We start from the raw sequence: 19,717 nt of genomic DNA, 5'->3' as shown, positions 1-19,717 counted from the left end.
CTTAAATCATTTTACTGAGTTGTTTGTTTTGGGGAAAAAATATAGATATCCTCATAGACTGCGAAAGTAAGATATGAAGACCACAGCATTCAATCTTCTACAGAATATAATTAAATTAACTATGTTAGCCTTCTTACATTCTAATTATCTAATAATGAGTTTAATACTGGCTGATGACTGGAAAGAAGTATCTCCTAAATTTATATTTCTTTTCCAAGTCTTGTTTTCTTTTCACAAATTATTTTTTCCTCAGAATTTTTGTTTGAAAGGAGTGAATTTTGTAACAGCAGCAGTCTGATAGAATTCCTTGAGCAGAGTGCCCAGACCTATTCCTGGATCTGACATCTCAACACCCAGTCATGTGATCATTACTCCTTCCTGTTGGTGACATCACTGCTTTTCTCAGCTGTTCCCTGGAAGGATGGCAGGAGAGGCTGTCAGTCTGCAGTAGATTGTGCAAGAGTACAGGTAGGAAGAGATGTGTGACACAGGTCAGAAAATTCTATGCCTCAGCTGGCTGAATAGTAACGAATGCTGATAGAGTCTACTTAAGTGATATCACCGACTGCTCTGTTGAGCGGTGATGGAATTAAATGGAGTTGGGATACCAGTAATTTGCATTTTTAAAGGGGTTTAGCTAAGAGTTATAATGCATTACAATCAATGCCCTGTGTGAGGCTGCATTGTTGACAACAGATGGCTGACTGCAGACTGCAGTAAAAGAAAAAAAATCAGCAGCTGGCTGTCTTTAGGATTCTGTGAGATTTCCTCCCTCACCCCACTCCATCCCCCTTCCCTCCGCCATTTAAGCATTTTGATCAGTTATGGTATAATTACTGTGTGATTTCTGACTAGCTAATATACGATTTCTCACTGCGCGAAGAAAGTGAAATCAAAACAGGAAATTTAACAAGGCTGTTGGTTAATGGAATGGAAAGGGCTCACAAGTTATTCACGGAGGATGCCAGTGAATGAAGATCAATTTCCCCTGTGTCACGGAGGGGCAAGGAAGGAAATCCTAATAAATGGTAGGTTAATTGGCCATTGTAAATTGTCCCGTGATCAGGCTAGGATTAAATTGGGGATTGCTCGGCGGCACATCTCAGGGGCTAGAAGGGCCTATTCCACACTGTGTCTCAGTAAATAAATAAATAAACAACCGTAGAAATTACTAGAGCAGTGGGCAGGTCAGGCAGCACCTGTGGAGAGAGGAGCAGAATTAATGTTTTACAGAAGAAGCGGAAAACATTTGACATCAAATGTAGGTTAAAGTTATGGAGAAGGTGAGAGGTGGAGAGAACGAAGGGAGTGTCTGTGATAGGGGAAGGGCAGACCAAGTAAGACTGACTGATACAAGCAGAAGTGCCTGCTGAGAGAGGGTGGTGAAGACTTGTTGGGATGTTAATGAGGGAAGTGGAGAGAGGAAGAGAAAATGGTATAGGAACTGTGAAATACAAATCTGGAAATCTGAAATAAAAGAGAACGCTAGAAATCCCCAGAAGGTCAATTAGTATCTGTAAAGAGATGAAAACAGAGTTAACATTACAAACTTGAAAGACTGGTCATCTGAAGTGCTATTGAGTTCAGAGGGTTGGGAAGTGCCTTGTCAGAAGATGTAGCGCTTGGCTTCACTGGCAAGGTGTAGGAGGCCATATGCGGAGAATTAAAGTGAATAGCAACAGGGAGCTCGGGGCCAGTCATGTGGGCTCAGCCAGAGCGGTCGCCAAGTCTGGATTTGGTTTCTCCAGTGTAGTGACTTCATCTTGGGTACTGAATGCAGCTTACCAGATTGGAAGGACTGACAAGTGAATCACTCCTTCATTTGGTACAGGTATCTGGCCCCCTAGTTGTCAGGAAGGGATGAGTTGAGAGAGTGGCTGGTTGCCATGAGAGGGTGAATGGGTGTAGGTGGAGATGGAAGAGTGAATCAAAGTATTGCAAAGAGAAGGCTCCCTTTAGAATGCCAGGAGTGGAGGGGAAGATGTGTCTCATGAGGATATGTCACAGTGGATGTGGCAGAGATTGTGGAGGGTGATTCATTGAATGTGGAGGCTCACATGGGTGGAGATTGGAGACAAGGGGAATCCTTGCTCTGACCGAGAGGGCAGCAGAAACATGGGAAATGGAAGAGGTGTATCTGAGAGACCTGTGTGAAACTATTGTGAAGGGAAGGCACATTAGGACCTCATGAAGAGCCTTGGCCCAAAATATCTACTGCTCCTTTTCACCCATAGATGACCTGCCGACTTCCTCGAGTGTCTTGTGTATGTTGCTCAATATTTCCAGAAACTTCAGAATCTCTTGTGTCTTTTGTTCATTCCTACTTCATAAAGCAAAGGGAGGGAGAGGGAAAACAGAGAAGTATTGAGAAGAACATCATGCTGCCAGAATGTGTGGTGACTCTTGCAGGCTGCCCCCAGCGCATCCTTGGTTGATAATGTGACAATGCATTTCACTGTTTGTTTCGATGTACATGTGGTAAATAAACTTGAATCTTGAAGTACAAACCAGTCAGGTTAGCATCACTATTTGGAAAGTGCGAGTGTCTATTACAAAGAACACTTGGGAAACACCAGTGAAATCAGATAATACAGAAATCAGAGGATCTGAGGTGGCCTTGACATATTGAGAAAGTGGAAAAAGATACAGCAGATGTGAATAATTGTGAAATTACGCATTTTGGTAGGAAAACAGAAAGATGCTGCATTATCTTAGATGGCATTGGATTGCAAAATGTTAATGTACAAACGGACCTCGGTATTTATGTGCATTAGTAGCTGAAAGCAATCATGCAGTTAAGAAGGAAAATGATATGTTGCCCTTTATTGCAAGAGTTTTGGGTAAAGGAGAAAAGCTAACTTGCTACAATTATATACAGTCTTAGTGTATCCCATCTGGAGTATAGTGTGTTGTTTATGTCTGCTTACTCATGGAAGGATATACTGTACTTGATTTCAAGGGAGGGCAATGGTGGTTCACCAGAGGGATGGTGGGACTGCTGTATGAGGAAAGATTGTGCTGACTAGGTTTGTGTTCGCCAGAGATGAGAAGAATGAGAAGGGATCTAATTAAAACATACAGAAGTCTGACAGAGTTATAGAGACATGGCCTGGATTCTAGAATCAGGGGCTAGTCTCATGTTAAGGGCAAATGATTTAAGACTGAAGTGAGGAGACTTTTCGTCATTCAGAGAGTGGTAAATCAATGGATGTATTCATTGATGGCTGGATGGCTAGATGTATTCAATAAGGAGGTAGATACATTTCTCAACAGAAATGATATTCAAGGGATACACGGAGTGCTCAGGACTACGGTGCTGAGTGAGGTAGTCAGGAAAGCAGATCAACCTCGAAGGGCTGAATGTCCTCTTCCTGCTTTTCCTAAGTTTCTGATAGAACAACGATGATGGTGCTGGAGAAACTGTGGAAATGGAATGGAGTGCTTGCAAGAAGCAGAGTGGATTGGGGCATAATCAGTTTATCTGTAGAAGATTGCAGGGTCAAACTCAAAGCCCGCATATACACACGGCATGTATGCACAGGTGCGATGAAAAACTCACTTGGAGCAGCATCATGAGCACCAGGTACACAACATTCACAAGAAAAGCACAAATTATGTACAATGTTTATAAGAAAGAACACAATTAGAACAATAAAAACAAAGTCCATTGTAGTGCAAAGTGCTCAGAGGTTTCTGAAAGCATAGTGATTGGGGTTGGGCCAGTAGATGCCAGTTGAAGAGAAGTGGCTGATTTTGAACTTGGTCAATAACAACCCATCTCTGAGATGGGGATAGAGTGGGAGGGTTGGGAAAGGGAAGGGAAAGTCCAGGGGTGGAGCGTGGAAAGGTGAGAGCAGGGTAGAAGCTGTCAGCACAGGTGATGAAGCACTGGAGTTCTGTATGGTAACAGAGTCATCAATCCTGTGAGGAGTGGTCTGAAGCATGGGCGTAGGCATAGCCCGGGCCCATATGGGGGATGTGAGTGGAATGTAACTCTGTTAGATGTACATTGAACAGTGTGACTCACAGGGCAATCAAGAACTTCACCTTTTCGTGACAATCCTTATTTTTTTTAAGCAAATGATTTATTTTGAGAGACCCACTGCATAGGTCCAATTCGTCTTTGTAAATCAGGTTTCTTCTTAGTGTTGGTGCCAGCAGTGCCAGCTGTAGGTACCATTGGATCCAAAGTTCCCAATGGCCTTGGCCTTGTGAAATGTGCAATCCTGGTCTGGATCAATGGAGCAATGGATTAACTCTAGAGTTAATTAGAAAGGATGTGTTACGATGGCTTTCGTCACTGTGAAGGGGCCCGTAACGGAACCATCTTTCTAAGTTACCCCAAGGAATATTAAATAGGCACATGGTATTCAATGAAAATCAAAAAGAACTGCAGATGTGGGGGATCAAATATAAGCAAAGTGCTGCAAATACTCAGAGAGCATCTGCGGAAAGACAAATGGAGCTAATGTTTCAGGATGATTCTTTCTTGTGATGAAAAGTCTACGACCTTGGGCACCATCTCTGTTGTTCTTTCTCAGGATGCTGCCTAGTCTATTAAGTGTGTTTGACATTCTCTGTTGTTGCAGCCATGGCTTTTCTGGGGAGAATAATAACCCATTCCAGCTGGAGAGTGGGTTGGGTTGAGTGACCTGCCAGCTTGTACTCTTTTGACTCCCTCCACCTTCTTATTCTGGCTCCTTCCCTTTTCCTTTCCAGTCCTGAAGAGCAATCTTTGTCTGAAATGTCAATAGTTCATGCCCCTCCACAGATGCTGCCTGGGCTGCCGTGTTCCTCCAGCATTTTATGTGTTTTGCTCAGGATTTCAAACATCTGCCGAATCTTTCGGGTTTAAGAAAATCTTATTTTGTTTTACTTTTTCCTATTTGCTTTTGAGAGTTTAGAAATTATTTACCTTCCATCTCTACTGTTCCAACATGCTGGTGGTAAGACACATTGAATGATTGCAGTTCTGGTGAAGGTTTTCCCAGAGTCTGCAGATTTAGACACAGCCATGCAGGATAGCTGAGGCATGGAAGGAACCTGCAGGTGGTGGTGCTTCCACATACCTGCTGTCCTTGCTGGTAGGGTCACACTACCTAGGGAAGTAACTGGGTTTTGTAAATGGTGAACTCTAGTCTAGTGCGCCAGTGGTGGAGAGATGGATAGGGCACTGAGCAAATGGGTGTTGTTATCACGGATGGAGTCGAATATCTGAACGTTGTTGGAGTTTCACTATTGCAGACAACATTTGTACCAGTAGTATATTCCATCCCATGCCTGACTAGTATCTGGTAGGTGGTGGAGAGGTTATATTAGGAAGTGAGCCATTAGCCATTGTATACCCTCTGATCTGTTCCCATAAACTTGGTATATTGGGGCAGATTCATTAGAGTTTCCAGTTAATAGTGACCCCCTCCCTGTCCAAGATTACAGAGAACAAGAATATCCTATACCATGTGTATAGTGCTGACTGCAATTGAATTGTTCGACTGTGTCAATAGAGATAGTCATCACCTGGTACTTTTGTGATATGAATATTAATTGCTACTTATCAGATACCTGAATTCCATTAGCAGCCAGTCACTCCACTTCTCACTATAAGCTGGAAAACAGGTTATTGAAAAACTGCACATAGGAAATCAGAAATAGAGAATGTTGGAAACTCTTAGCAGGCCAGGCAGGGTCTGTGGAAAGGGAACCTTCAATAGGAAGGTCAGTGCCGTCCCCCTTCATTCCCCTTCAGGGATTCTCCTCCAATATTCCTGCTGTATTTCTCACCCATTTTCTCCCCCTGCTCCCACAATCAGGATGTTCCCTTTAATGTCACCTTGTCTTCAGTCCCTTCAGCCCCCATATCCGAGAGACATACAGCACAGACACAGGTCCTAAAACCCATTCAGTCCAATGCTGAGCATCCATCCCTATACCTGCACTAATCTGGCACTAAATCCATTATATTCTCCCTACATTGACAATATTGACTTCCACGCCACCCCTCCTCCTCCTCCCCCAAATTCCATGGATCAATGCAGGTTTAAAGGGGAAACTTGCAGAAATTACAACAAAGTAGGACACATACAAAGAGAATGTTCGGCAGACAAAAATAAATAGACTGCACAGGGAAGGGAAAAAAATTAAAAGTCAAGTTGCAGTTTCAAAAAGAGCACTAATCTGCTGATGATGAAAAATCTTAAAATGATGAGAGTGACACAGGACTGGGTACCCTTGAAATTTTCAATGTTAAGACTAACAATAGACAAGCAATATGGCTTACAGCAGAAATGAACAGCAAATTGATTAAAGTGGAATTGTCTGTTTCAGTAATTCCACAAAATGAGTTTGTGAGGCGTTTCAAAGACACTGAACTGAAGCCTGCAAATATTCAACTAAGAACTTATACTAGAGAAAAGATAACTCCTGAGGGAATGACATTTGTAACAATGAAATTGGATTGGATTGGATTGGACACACCAGAGGCAGGATACATGTTCCCGATGTTGGGGGAGTCCAGAACCAGATGCCACAGTTTAAGAACAAGGGGTAGACAATTTAGAATGGAGTTGAGGAAAAACTTCTTCACACAGAGGGTTGTGGTTCTGTGGAATGCTCTGCCTCAGAAGGCACTGGAAGCCAATTCTCTTGATTCTTTCAAAAAAGAGTTAGATAGAGCTCTTAAAGATAGCGGAGTGAAGGGATACAGGGAGAAGGCAGGAAACGGGTACTGATTGTGGATGATCAGCCATGATCACAGTGAATGGCGGTGCTGGTTCGAAGGGCTGAATGGCCTACTCCTGCACCTATTGTCTATTGTCTGTTGAAATACAACAACCTACAAGACTCATTGGGCTTGTATGTGGAAAAACAGGAGGGCCAGCATTGTGGGGATGTTTGTGACTCAGACAACTACAACTTGATTGGAGATCCATCCACCATTTGCACATCCCCTGAAATACAGTCAACTGAAAGTGAATTAAGAAAGGCTCTGGATGATGCCACAGCAGTGTTCAAGGGTGACATTGGAAAATGCAAACAGATCAAGGGTAAGATAGTGTTAAATGAAAATGCCACACTTAGGTTTTACAAGGCCTGTCTATTTCCTTGTACCATCTGTGAAAAAGTAGCCAGTGACCTTGATCCATGGAGGCTGAATGAATTCTTTCCAAGATTGAACGGAGCTCATCTGCAACCCCAGTGGTGCCAGTAGCCTAGAAGTATGGGTCTGTCAAGATCCCTGGTGGGTTTAAGGACACCTTCAATACCCTCTGTCCAGGATAGAGGATATCTTTGCAAACCTTTCTGGGGAGAAAAAACTTCAGCAAAGTGATCTAGCTGAGACCACTTACAGATGGAGATGGAAGAAGAGTCCATAAGACCAAAAGACATAAGAGCAGAATTAGGCCATTCAGCCCATCGAGTCTGCGCTGCCATTCCATCATAGCTGATCCCGGATCCCATCCAACCCCTTACACCTGCCTTCTCGCCATATCCTTTGACATCCTGACTGATCAGGAAACCATCAACTTCCGCCTTAAGTATACCCACAGACTTGGCCTCCACCGCAGCCTGAGGTAGAGCATTCCACAGATTTACTACTGTCTGGCTAAAGAAAATCCTCCTTACCTCTGTTCTAAAGGGTCACCAACATCAATTTTGAGGCTGTGCCCTCAAGTTCTGGATACCCCCACCATAGGAAACATCCACTCCACATCCACCCCATCTAGTCCTTTCAACATTCGGTGGGTTTCAATGAGATTCCCCGCATTCTTCTAAATTCCAATGAGTACAGGCCTAAAGCTGCCAAACGATCTTCATATGTTAACCCCTTCATTTTGGGGATCATTCTCGTGAACTCTCTCCAATGACAACACATCCTTTCTGAGAAACGGGGCCCAAAACTGTTGACAATACTCCAAGTGTGGCCTGGCCAGTGTTTTATAAAGGCTCAGCATTATCTCCTTACTTTTATATTCTATTCCTCATGAAATAGATGCCAACATTGCATTTGCCTTCTTTACCACAGACTCAACCTGTAAATTAACCTTCTGGAAGTCTTGCACGAGGACTCCTAAGTCCCTCTGCACCTCTGATGTTTGAACCTTCACCCCATTTAGATAATAGTCTGCTCTATTGTTCCTTTTACCAAAATGCATTATCGCACATTTCTCAACACCTTATTCCATCTGCCACTTTTTTGCCCATTCTTCTAATTTGTCTAAGACCTGCTGCAATCACATTGCTTTCTCAGCACTACCTACCCCTCCACCTATCTTTGTATCATCCGCAAAGTTTGCCACAAAGCCATCGATTCCATTATCCAAATCATTGACACACAATGTGAAAAGTAGTGGTCCCAATACTGACCCCTGAGGAACACCACTCGTCACCAGCAGCCAACCAGAAAAGGCCCCCTTTATTCCCACTCACTGTCTCCTGCTTGTCAGCCTTTTTGCTATCCATGCCAGTACCTTTCCTGTAACGTCATAAGATTTTATCTTGTTAAGCAGCCTCATGTGTGGCACCTTATCAAATGCCTTCTGAAAATCCAAGTTAATGAAATCCACTGCCTCTCCTTTGTCTGTCCACCCTGTTTCTTAGTTCCTCGAACTCTAACAGATATGTCAGGCAAGATTTCCCTTTAAAAGAATTCACACTTGTTGCATCATGCTGACTGACTTATTTTGTCATTAGTCTCCAAGTGCCTCAAAACCTCATCCTTAATAATAAACTCCAACACTTTCCCAACCACTGAGGTTAGGCTAACTGGCATATAATTTCCTGTCTTTTGCCTTCTTAAAGAGTGGAATGACAATTGCAATCTTGCAGTCCTCCGGGACCATGTCAGAATCAAGTGATTCTTGAAAGATCAAAATGTTTCAAAGTGTTTCTCACCATAAACACTCACAAAGCAGTTTATCACTGTGATCGGTTTATTTTTGGAGTAACGTCTGCAGCTGCTCTCTGGCAGAAAGCTGTGGACCAGGTGGGGCAAGGCTGTCCAGACGCTGACTGCTACCTGGATGAGATCATCGTTACTAATAAATATGAAAAAGAGCATATCCAAATCTCAAGACAGTGTTAAAAAAATAGAAGATTATAGGTTCAGAGCATGATGCAACAAGTGTGAATTCTTTAAACCAAGCATCACTTGCTGTAGTCACACCAGCGATGCACAAGTATTACACAATTCAAGCAGTGGTGGATGCCTCAAGGCTAAAGTATGTGTCACACTTGTGGTCCTTTTTATGTTTAGTCAATTACTATACCAGGTTCCTGCCAAGTCTGGCTATGTGCTCCACCCCTTAAACTTATTACTACAAATTGGGAGAAAATGCCATTGGACAAAGCAGCGTGAGATTGTTTTCCAAAAGGCAAAGTAAATGGTGGCCTCAGAGACTATGCTGTTACATTATTATCCTCACATCCCGAAGAAAGGTATTCAGAGCTGTTAGAACCACTTCTTGCAGTCCCAGAGTCAATTCCTGCAATCATCGTGGAGGAGGCGCCAGAACCTGAAATTGTTTCACAGCCACAAGTCTCACCTGCCAAGCAGAGTGACCTCTCCCTTGTCAAGGAAGATGTAATCCCACAAGAGTAAGATTCACTGTGCTGTGGATGTCAATATAGTAGCTGTATTATATAGTGTATATAATTGTATACACAGTGTATTGTAAGTGTATTTACAGGTGTATATAGTTGAGATGCATTCACTATTGAGTTGAAGTTTATAGCTAAACTTGGAGGAGTGTTGTGTATTTAATATTTCAGTTATATTGTTTGATTCAGCATTCTTCATTATTGACATATTGCGTTGTGGGTTATATGTGTAAGTACATCGATGGCATACATCATTACACTGTTATTTGTGTGTGCCCCACTTAAAATAAAAATTAAACTGACGTATACATGTTATTCTGGGTCTGTGTTTTTCAGTTTAATTAGTTTAATGTTCTGAAGTTACAAAACATAACACTTCCTATGGCGCATCTAAAAAATAATGGTGAGCGTCAACAGGGACAGGTCAAATTTCCTTAGCTTTTTGAGGAAGTAGAGGTGATGGTGTAATTTCTTTACTGCAGCATCCACATGGTTGGACTAATGCAAACTATTGGGGTCATGTTCACACCTAGAAATCACCTCTACCTCAGCACTAGTGAAATATACAGGGGTGTGTACTCCACACCAATTTCTGAAGTCAATTACCAGCTGTTTGTTTTAATGACGTTGCTGGAATGATAGGATTGTTGTGTCCTAAGTCTGCCAGAATTCTGTTCATCGTTGATGTGGGAATCACTGGGAAGGCCAACATCTTTGCTTGTCTATTGTTGTCATTGGGAAAACTGTGTTGAGCCACCTTGCTGAATTCGTGTTGGCGATAGTCTTGCCAGTCTCACTAAGGAAAGTTGCCCTCTGCTCTGGTCATGATTTGATCTCTGGTACTGAATGGTGTGATTTGTATCACACCGTTGCGTCCTGTTGCCATGGTGGAGCGACTGAGAGGGGATGCCCACAGTGACGGAAGATGATGGAGGCTGGATCCTCTGCCACTGCAGGTTCTGCCCCAGGCTTGGCCATAGGGACCAGGTGGAGACTTTTGACTTCTTTTCCCTTATGAGCGTGTGTTTCCATAGCAGCACCACTTGAACCTTTAATCCTGAGCATCCCCGGAGCATTTCCGGCAACACTTCTGAGAAAACATCCCAGATTATTGGGATGGGAAGAAAGAAATAGCACGTCATTCAACCACCACACCAAGTTCTCCAGAAGACAGCTACACAAAGGATGATGGATGGGGTGAGAAGGCCAACTACACTGAATCATTTAGATGAGCACAGTGTTCCTGTAATCATGAGTGAAGTTGTTACCATGGTTTTTTCATGGTAAACCAGGCTTTGACAACTTAATGTAAATTTATGTAATAACTTTAACCTCTGAGCTCATCCTGTAGTTAATATACTGTTTGATTTTGCTTTCCGTTCAGACGAATGAGACCAATTGTGTGGCTTGGTTATATGGCAAAAAGCCAACATGTTTCCTACAGTACAGCAGAGAGTACACTTCAAAAACCCCTTGGCTGTTGCAGAGTTCTTTAGGTTGTGCATATGCAACTCTGAGAACATGCAGCTTACTTTCTCAGTCACATTTGAAACATATTCTAGAACTTAGAACAGTCCAGCACTGTGCAAGTCCTGTGGCCCATGATGATGTGCTGACCTTTTAAGCTACTCCAAGATCAACCGAACACTTTCCTCCTGCATAGCTCTCCATTTTCATTTCATCCACATGCCTTTTTCATGTCTCCAGTATATCTGCCTCTACCTCTGCTCCTGGCAGTGTGTTCCACACACCCACCATGGTCTGCCACCAGTTACCCTCAAATGATGCCCTCTTGTATTAGCCGCTTCTGCCCTGGGAAAAAGATGCCAGCTGTCAACTCTGTCAATGCCTCTCATCTTATACACCTCTTATCAAGTCACTTCTCATCCTCCTTCACTGCAAAGAGAAAAGTCACGGTTCACTGAATCTTTCCTCGTAAAACATGCGCTCTAGTCCTGGCATCATCCTGGTGAATCTCTTTTGCACCTTCTCTAAAGCTTCCACATCCCTTCTATAATGAGGTGACCAGAACTGAACACAATATTTCAAGTGTGGTCTAACTGGGGCTTTTACAGAGCTGCAACATTACCTCAAGGCTCTTGAACTCAAATCCCTGACTAATGAAGCCAACACATCATTTGCCTTCTTAACCACCCTAACATCCTGCACGGCAACTTTGAGGGAACTATAGATGTAGACCCCAAGATCCCGCCGTTCTTCCACGATGCTAAGAATCCAGCCCTTAGCCCTGTACACTGCCTTCAAGTTTGATCTTCCAAAGTATATCACATCACACTTTTCTGGGTTGAATTCCATCTGCCATTTCTCAGCCTAACTGTGTGTCCTATTAATGGCCCGTTGACTCCTACGACAACTTTCTACACTATCCATACCACCACCACCAACCGTCATGTCATCTGAAAACTTACTAAACCTCCACTCTTCCATGTCATTTTTTAAAAAACACAAAGAGAAGGGGGTCCCGTAACAGATGTCTGTGGAACACAATTGGTCACTGGCATCTAGGCAGAATGCACTACATTTACTAACAAACTCTGCCTCTGTGGGCAAGCGAATTCTGAATCCATGCGCCAGGTTTCTCTGGCTCCCATGCCTCCTGACTTTCTGAATGAGCCTATTGTGAAGAACCTTGTCGAACACGACACTAAAATCCATATACACCACATCCACTGCTCTACCTTCATCGATTTCTTTTGTCACTTCCTCAAAGGATTCATCAGACTCGTGAGGCAAGACTTGCCCTTCACAATGCCATGATGACAATCCCTAATCAGACTGCTTTCCAAATTCTCATAAATTGTATTTCTAGAGTTCCTTTCCAATAGTTTGCCTATCACTGACGTAAGACTCACTGGTCAATAATCCCTGGGATTATTCTTATTAACTTTCTTGAATAAAGGAGTAACGTTTGCCTCCCTCCAATCTTCTGGTACTAGTCCTGTGGCCAGTGAGGACGCAAAGATCATCACCAAAGGCACAGAAATCTCTTCCCTCATGTCCCATAATAACCTGGGGCATATTCCATCAGGCTCTGGGCTTGTATGTTTTAATGTTTTTCAAAAGTTCCAGCACATTAGTCTATTCTATGCTCTTGTCACATTTGTCAATGTTCCTCTCACTGGTAAATATTGAAGCAAGGTATTCAGTAAGGTCCTTCCCTGCCTCCTCCATCTGCAGGCATGTGTCCTTTTTTATCTCTGATGGTCCTACCCTCACTCTAGTCATCCTCCTGTTCTTCATGTACGTGTAGGACACGTTGGGTTTTTCCTTATTCTTACCCACTAATGCCTTCTCATGTCCCCTTCTAGCTTTCCTAAGACCCTTCTTCAACTCCTTCCTGCTACCTTGTTACTCTCCAGAGTCCTATCTGATCCTTGCATCCTAAACGTTATGTACGCCATGCACCCTGTGCCTCAATGGGACAAGCCTATCAGGAAGCCCATGTGAATGCTCCCTAAACAACCTCCATATTTCCGTTATGCATTTACCTGAGAACATCTCCTCCTAATTTATGCTCCCAATTTCCTGCCTAATAGCATCATAATTCGACATCCCCCAATTAAATACTTTTCCATGCCATCTGCTCCTAGCCCTGCCCAAGGCTATGGCAAAGCTCAGACTGTTGTGGTTTTTGTCTCAAAACACTCACCCATTGAGAGGTCTGTCATTTGACTAGGTTCATTGCCTAGTATTAGATCCAGTATGGATTCTCCTGGTAATTGGCCTGTCCACATATTGTGTCAGGAATCCTTCCTGGATGCATTCAACAAATTTTTTCCCATCTAAGCCTTTTGCCCTAAGAAGTGTCAATCAGTATTCTGGATGTATTATGGGAGAAGGCCGGGAACTGGGGTTGAGGAGGAGATAAAAAAAGGGATCAGCCATGATTGAATGGTGGAGCAGACTTGATGGGCCAGATGGCTTAAATCTGCTCCTGTGTCTTATGGTCTTAAGTTGAAGTCATCCACCTTTCGAGAATCTGCCTCCCGATCAACACCTCGGTGTCTCTGTTGCTGCTGGGGATTCTATGAAATATACTTAATAGAGCGATTGCTCCCTTCCTGTTTCTGACTCAGACCCACACTGACTCAGTGGACGATCCCTCCACAATGTCCTTCCTTTCTGCAGTTGTGACACTATCCCTAATTAGCAATGTCACTCCTCACCTCTTTTACCTCCCTCCCTGTCTCTTTTGAAACATCTAAACCCAAACAGCCAGCAGCCAGTCCTGCCTTTTTGATGGCCAAGTGTTTGTAATGGCCAAAATGCCGTAGTTCCATGTACTGATCCCTGCTCTAAGTTTATCACCCTTGTTCCTGATACTTCTTGCATTAAAATAAAAACAATTTCAACCCATCTGACTGACTGCAATAATGGCTAGCCACTAACAATGCTTCCTCACAGTCTCTCTGCACACTGCATCTACCTTTACACCAACTGCTCCATCCTCTGACCTATCACTCTAGTTTTCATCTCCCTGACAACTTGGTTTAAACCCTTCTCAAGAGCTCTCGCAAACCTGCCACGAGGATATTGGTCTCCTCAAGTTCAGGTGTGGTCTGTCCGTTTTGTAAAGGTCATGGCTTTCCCAGAAGGAATTCCAATGATCCAGAAATCTGAAACCTTGCCCCCTGCACCAGTTCTTCAGCCACACATTCATCCGTCATATCATCCTATTATTACGCTTACTAGCAGTGGCACAAGTAGCAATCCAGCCATTACTACCTGTGAGGTCCTGCTTTTCAGCTTCCTATCTAGCTCCCTATATTTCCTCTTCAGGATCTCATCCCTTTCCCTACCAATGTCGTTTGTATTGATACGTATCATGACTTCTGGTTGCCCCCCACCCCCTTTAAGAATGCTGTGAACCTAACCTGAGACATCACTAACCCTGGCTGTCTGTTTTGTTTTGTGACTATCTGGAGAAGGTGAATCTCAGAGGTGTATATAGATGCATACTTTGATAATAAAAGAACCTTTGAACAGTCCGATGTGCAAAATCAATAATCAAACTAAATTTAACGTCAGAGGTCACACACCTACACGAAGGACGTGCTCTCCAAAATGGGTTTTGCAGAGGGAACACAACTGCTCTACATAGATATCCATAGTATAGACCAGATTAAAGGGTGGGAGACAGTTTCTACATCATCTGGAGTCAGGCAGGCTTGCCCATTTTTCTCTGAATTGTTTTTGGGCTGAATAGAGCAGGAAGGATGGGAGCATAAGAGGAAACATTGCCAGGCAGTGGAGGCACACATCAAAACCTCCCTGAAGATAGATGAAGTCACCATCATCTGCTCGGATCCATGGTCAGTTTGCAGATTGATCAGCATCAGTAAACAGTCTGAGTTGACATTGAGTGCTAGAATCAATTGCAGGAAGACCTGTTCCATGTTGCCTTCACTTTTAGCTCCAACTACCTGAAGATGCTAAGATCTGGTTTAGAGGGAATGTGTTGTGTAACAAGAATTGGCTGGAGCAGATTTGGAAGGAAAACAAAAATTGCTTCTCTGGAAATGGTGTGTTCTATCAATAACTAGGGAGAACTTGGTTCTCAGGTGTGAAATAATCAAAGAAAGTGATGAATGCAGGACTGAATGTGCTATTTTTAAATGCACATAGTATACACAATAAGATAGATGAACTTGTAGCACAGTTAGAGATCAGCATGTATGATGATGTGGGCATCACTGAGTCGTGGCTGTAAGAAGATTATAGCTGGAGGCTTAAAATCTAAGGATATACATTGTATTGAAAGGGCAGGCTGACAGGCAGAAGGGGCGGGGTGGCTCTGTTTGTAAAACATGAAATCAAATCCTTAGAATGAGGTGATATTGTCATGGTCCGTTCCGTGAAGACCGTGTTCCAGTTCATGGTCCGGTCCATGGTTCCTTGTTCCGGGGTTTCTGGTTTTCCCCAGTTTCTGTTGTGGGCACATGTTTCTCATTTTGGAGCTGAGATATAAATACATCTGCAAACCAGAGATTCCCTGCTGGACTGTCCTATTCCCCTCCCTGTCTTTTCCCCCCTCACCTGACTCTCTGCTTGGATAACTAGCCTGACTCTCTGCCTGCTCACCTAGCCTGGATACCCTGCCTGTATACCCCGCCTGTATGCCTGAAGTCTTACCGCCGGAGCAAGACCGGAGCCTTGTTAGGTCAAGATAAGGAACTGTCTTTCGTTGTGTGGAATTGTCTCTCTGTGTCCATGCCTTTGCTAGGTAAGTCCAGCCATTTGCTGCTACCTAGTGTTGGGATCTGTCTCTGTGTCCATGCCTTCGCTAGGTGGGTCCAGCCGTTTGCCACCACCTTGTGTTGGGATACGTCTCTTCACGTTCGGTGTTCTGTGTATGAGTCCCGGCCCTACGTCCTGTTCCCAAGGAGGGGTCCTGACTCTGTGTTCTGTGCTCCTGTCTGTTGTTGTCCAAGGCTCCGTGATCCTGAAGGCCCTCGTCCAGTCAGTGCCTAGTCCAGTCCTATCCGAGTCCTGTCCATGTGCCTTTACCTGTCCTTGTGTCTCGCCCTACCCAGGAGTTCCACACCCAAGCCATGTCCAGTCCTGTAGCCTCATCTTGTCCTTGCCTAGTTCTGGAGTCCGAGCCCGAGTCAAGTCCCAGGTTCTGCGTCCGTGCCCAGTCTCTGGCTCGGAGTCCATACCCAAGCCTCAAAGTACCCTAAACTCAAGACCAAGACCCCAGCCTGCAAGCCTCAAGCCTCAAGACCCCAAGCCTGCCTCCAAGCCTCAAGCCTCAAGACCCCAAGCCTGCCTCCAAGCCTCAAGCCTCAAGACCCCAAACCTGCCTCCAAACCTCAATCCTCAAGACCCCAAGCCTGCCTCCAAGCCTCAAGCCTCAAGACCCCAAGCCTGCCTCCAAGCCTCAAGCCTCAAGACCCCAAGCCTGCCTCCAAGCCTCAAGCCTCAAGACCCCAAGCCTGCCTCCAAGCCTCAAGCCTCAAGACCCCAAGCCTGCCTCCAAACCTCAAGCCTCAAGACCCCAAGCCTTCCTCCAAGCCTCAAGCCTCAAGACCCCAAGCCTGCCTCCAAGCCTCAAGACTCAAGACCAAGACCCCAGCCTCCAGTCCTGCAGTCATGTCATGCCTGGTTCTGGTGCCCGAGCCCAAGGCAAGACCCAGGTTCTGGGTCCTTGTCCAGTCTCTGGCTCGGGGTCCAAGCCCTAGTCTGCATTCCTGTCCCTGCTCCTTGTCTGTATCCTGTCACGTCCCTACTCTAGTCAAGTCCTGTTCCTAGTACTTCAGTGTCTGTGTCTTGCATTTGGGTCCATTCCTAATGCCCCCAGTGTGACAGATATAGGATCAGAAGATGTAGAATCCTTGTGGGTATTGTGGGTAGAGTAAATAAACTGCAAAGGTAAAAAGACCCAAATGGGAGTTAAAATACAGGCCTCTGAACAGTAGCAAAGATATAGGCTACAAATTACAGCAGGAGCTAGAAAAGGCGTGTTGAAAGGGAAATGTTAAAATAGTTGTAAGATTGGGAAAATTGGTGCTGGATCCCAAAGGGAGAATCTGTAGAGTGCCTACAAGATGGCTTTTTAGAGCAGTTTGTGGTTGAGCCCATCAGGGGATCAGCTATTTTGCATTGGGTGTTGTGAAAGGAATCAGAATTGATTCGAGAGTTTAAGGTAAAGGGACCCTTAGGGGAAGGGTGATCATAATTCACCCTGCAGTTTGAGAGGGAGAAGCTAAAGTCAGATGCATCAGTATTACAGTGGAGTAAAGGGAATTACAGAGGCATGAGAGAAGGGCTGGCCGAAGTTGATTGGAAGGGGACACTGGCAGGGATGATGGCAGAGCAGCAGTGGTTGGAATTTCTGGGAGCAATTCGGAAGGTGTAAGGCAAATATGTCCCAAAGAAGAGAAAGTATTCTAAAAACATGATGATGCAACCATGGCTGACAAGGGAAGTCAAAGCCAACATAAAAACAAAAGAGAGGGCATATAATAGAGCAAACATTAATGGGAAGTTAGAGGATTGGGAAGCTTTTAAAAGCCAACAGAAGGCAACTAAAAAAAAGTCATGAAACGTGGAATATGAAGGTAAGCTAGCTGATAACATTCAAGAGGATACTAAATATTCTTCAGATATATAAGCAGTAAAAGAGAGGTGAGAGTGGATATCGGAGTGATATCTGGAAAATTAAGTTTGAGAAGTAGTAGTGAGGGATATGGACATGACGGACGAAGTGAATAAGTATTTTGCATTAGACTTCATTGTGGAAGACACTAGCACAATGCTGGAGGTTTGAGTGTGTCGGGGAAAAAATGAGTGAAGTTGCCAATACGAGGGAGAAAGTTCTTGGGAAACTGAAAGATCTGCAGATAGATAAATCATCTGGACCAGATGGTATATACACCAGAGTTCTGAAGGAAGTGGCTGAAAAGATAATGGAGGCATTAGTAATGATCTTTCAAGAATCAATGGATACTGGCATAGTTCTGGAGGATGAGAAAATTACATATGTCACTCCAATTGTCAAGAAGGGACGGGGTAGAAGAAAGGAAACTATAGGCCAGTTAGTCTGACTTCAGTGGTTGGGAAGATGTTAGAGTTGATTGTTAAGGATGCGATTTGGGGTATTTGGAGGCACATGATAAAATAGGCAGAAGTCAGCATGGTTTCCTTAAGGAAAAATCTTGCCTGATGAATCTGTTGGAATTCTTTGAAGAAATAACAAGCATGATAGATGAAGGAGAAACTGTGGATGTTGTGTACTTACATTTTCAGAAGGCCTTTGGCAAGGTGCCACACATGAAGCTGCTTAAGAAGTTAAGAGCCCATGGTGTTACAGAAAATATATAAAGACAGGATAGAGCATTGGTTGACTGGCAGAGGTAAAGAGTGGGAAGAAAGAGAGCCTTTTTGGTTGGCTGCCAATGACTAGTGATGGTCCCCAGGGGTCTGTGTTGGATCGCTTTTTACTTCATATGTCAATAATTTGGATGATGGTATTGATGGCTTTGTGGCCAGGTTTGCGGATGATACCAAGATAGGTGGAGGGGCAGGTAGTGTTGAGGAAACACGGAGTCTGCAGAAGGACTTGGGCAGATTATGAGAATAGGCAAAGAAGTGGCAGATGAAATATAGTGTTAGGAAATGTATGGTTATGCATTTAGGTAGAAGAAATAAAAGCATAGACTATTTTCTAAAGGGAGAAAAGATTCAAAAATCTGAGGTGCAAAGGGACATGGGAGACCTCATGTAGGATTTCCGAAAGGTTAAATTGTAGGTTGAGCCAATGGTGAGAAAGGCAAATGCAATGCTAGCACTAATTTTGAGAGAACTCGGATATAAAAGCAAAGATGTAATGTTGAGGCTTTATAAGGCACTGGTGAGGCCTCACTTGGAGTATTGTGAGCAGGTCTGGGCCCTTTATATAGACAATAGACAATAGGTGCAGGAGTAGGCTATTTGGCCCTTCGAGCCAGCACCGCCATTCACTGTGATCATGGCTGATCATCCACAATCAGTATCCATTTCCTGCCTTATCACCATAAGCTTTGATTCCACTATCTTTAAGAGCTCTATCCATCTCTTTTTTGAAAGCATCCAGAGACTTGGCCTCCACAGCCTTCTGGGGCAGAGCATTCCATATATCCACTATTCTCTGGGTGAAAAAGTTTTTCCTCAACTCCGTTTTAAACGGCCTACCCCTAATTCTTAAACTGTGGCCTCTGGTTCTGGACTCACCCATCAGCGGGAACATGCTTCCTGCCTGCAGCGTGTCCAATCCCTTAATAACCTTATATGTTTCAATAAGATCCCGTCTCAGCCTTCTAAATTCCAGAGTATACAAGCCCATTCACTCCAATCTTTCGACATATGACAGTCCCGCCATCCCGGGAATTAACCTTGTGAACCTACGCTGCACTCCCTCAATAGCAAGAATGTCCTTCCTCAAATTTGGAGACCAAAGCTGCACACAGTACTCCAGGTGTGGTCTCACCAGGGCCTTGTACAGCTGCAGAAGGACCTCTTTGCTCTTATACTCAATTCCCCTTGTTATGAAGGCCAGCATGCCATTAGCTCTTTTCATTGCCTGCTGTACTTGCATGCTTGCTTTCAGTGACTGATGTAC

General features: G+C 44.0%; 1 protein-coding gene across 2 annotated transcripts in view; it reads left to right on the top strand.

Annotated features, from left to right (window-relative positions):
* Positions 1–423: 423 nt before the first annotated feature.
* Positions 424–19,717, top strand: part of clcn4 (chloride channel, voltage-sensitive 4) — a 113,807-nt gene continuing 94,513 nt past the window's right edge. The window contains exon 1 of one of the 2 annotated variants that reach the window (XM_063049937.1): positions 424–468. The gene's annotated coding sequence lies outside the window, so the exon portion shown is untranslated. The other variant, XM_063049938.1, reaches the window with a different exon arrangement.

This window comes from Mobula hypostoma, chromosome 6 (assembly GCF_963921235.1).
Source record: "Mobula hypostoma chromosome 6, sMobHyp1.1, whole genome shotgun sequence".
In the NCBI taxonomy this organism is placed as follows: Eukaryota; Metazoa; Chordata; class Chondrichthyes; order Myliobatiformes; family Myliobatidae; genus Mobula; species Mobula hypostoma.
The sequence above is the reverse complement of the archived record's forward strand: the minus strand, read 5'-3'. Positions and strand labels throughout refer to the sequence as shown.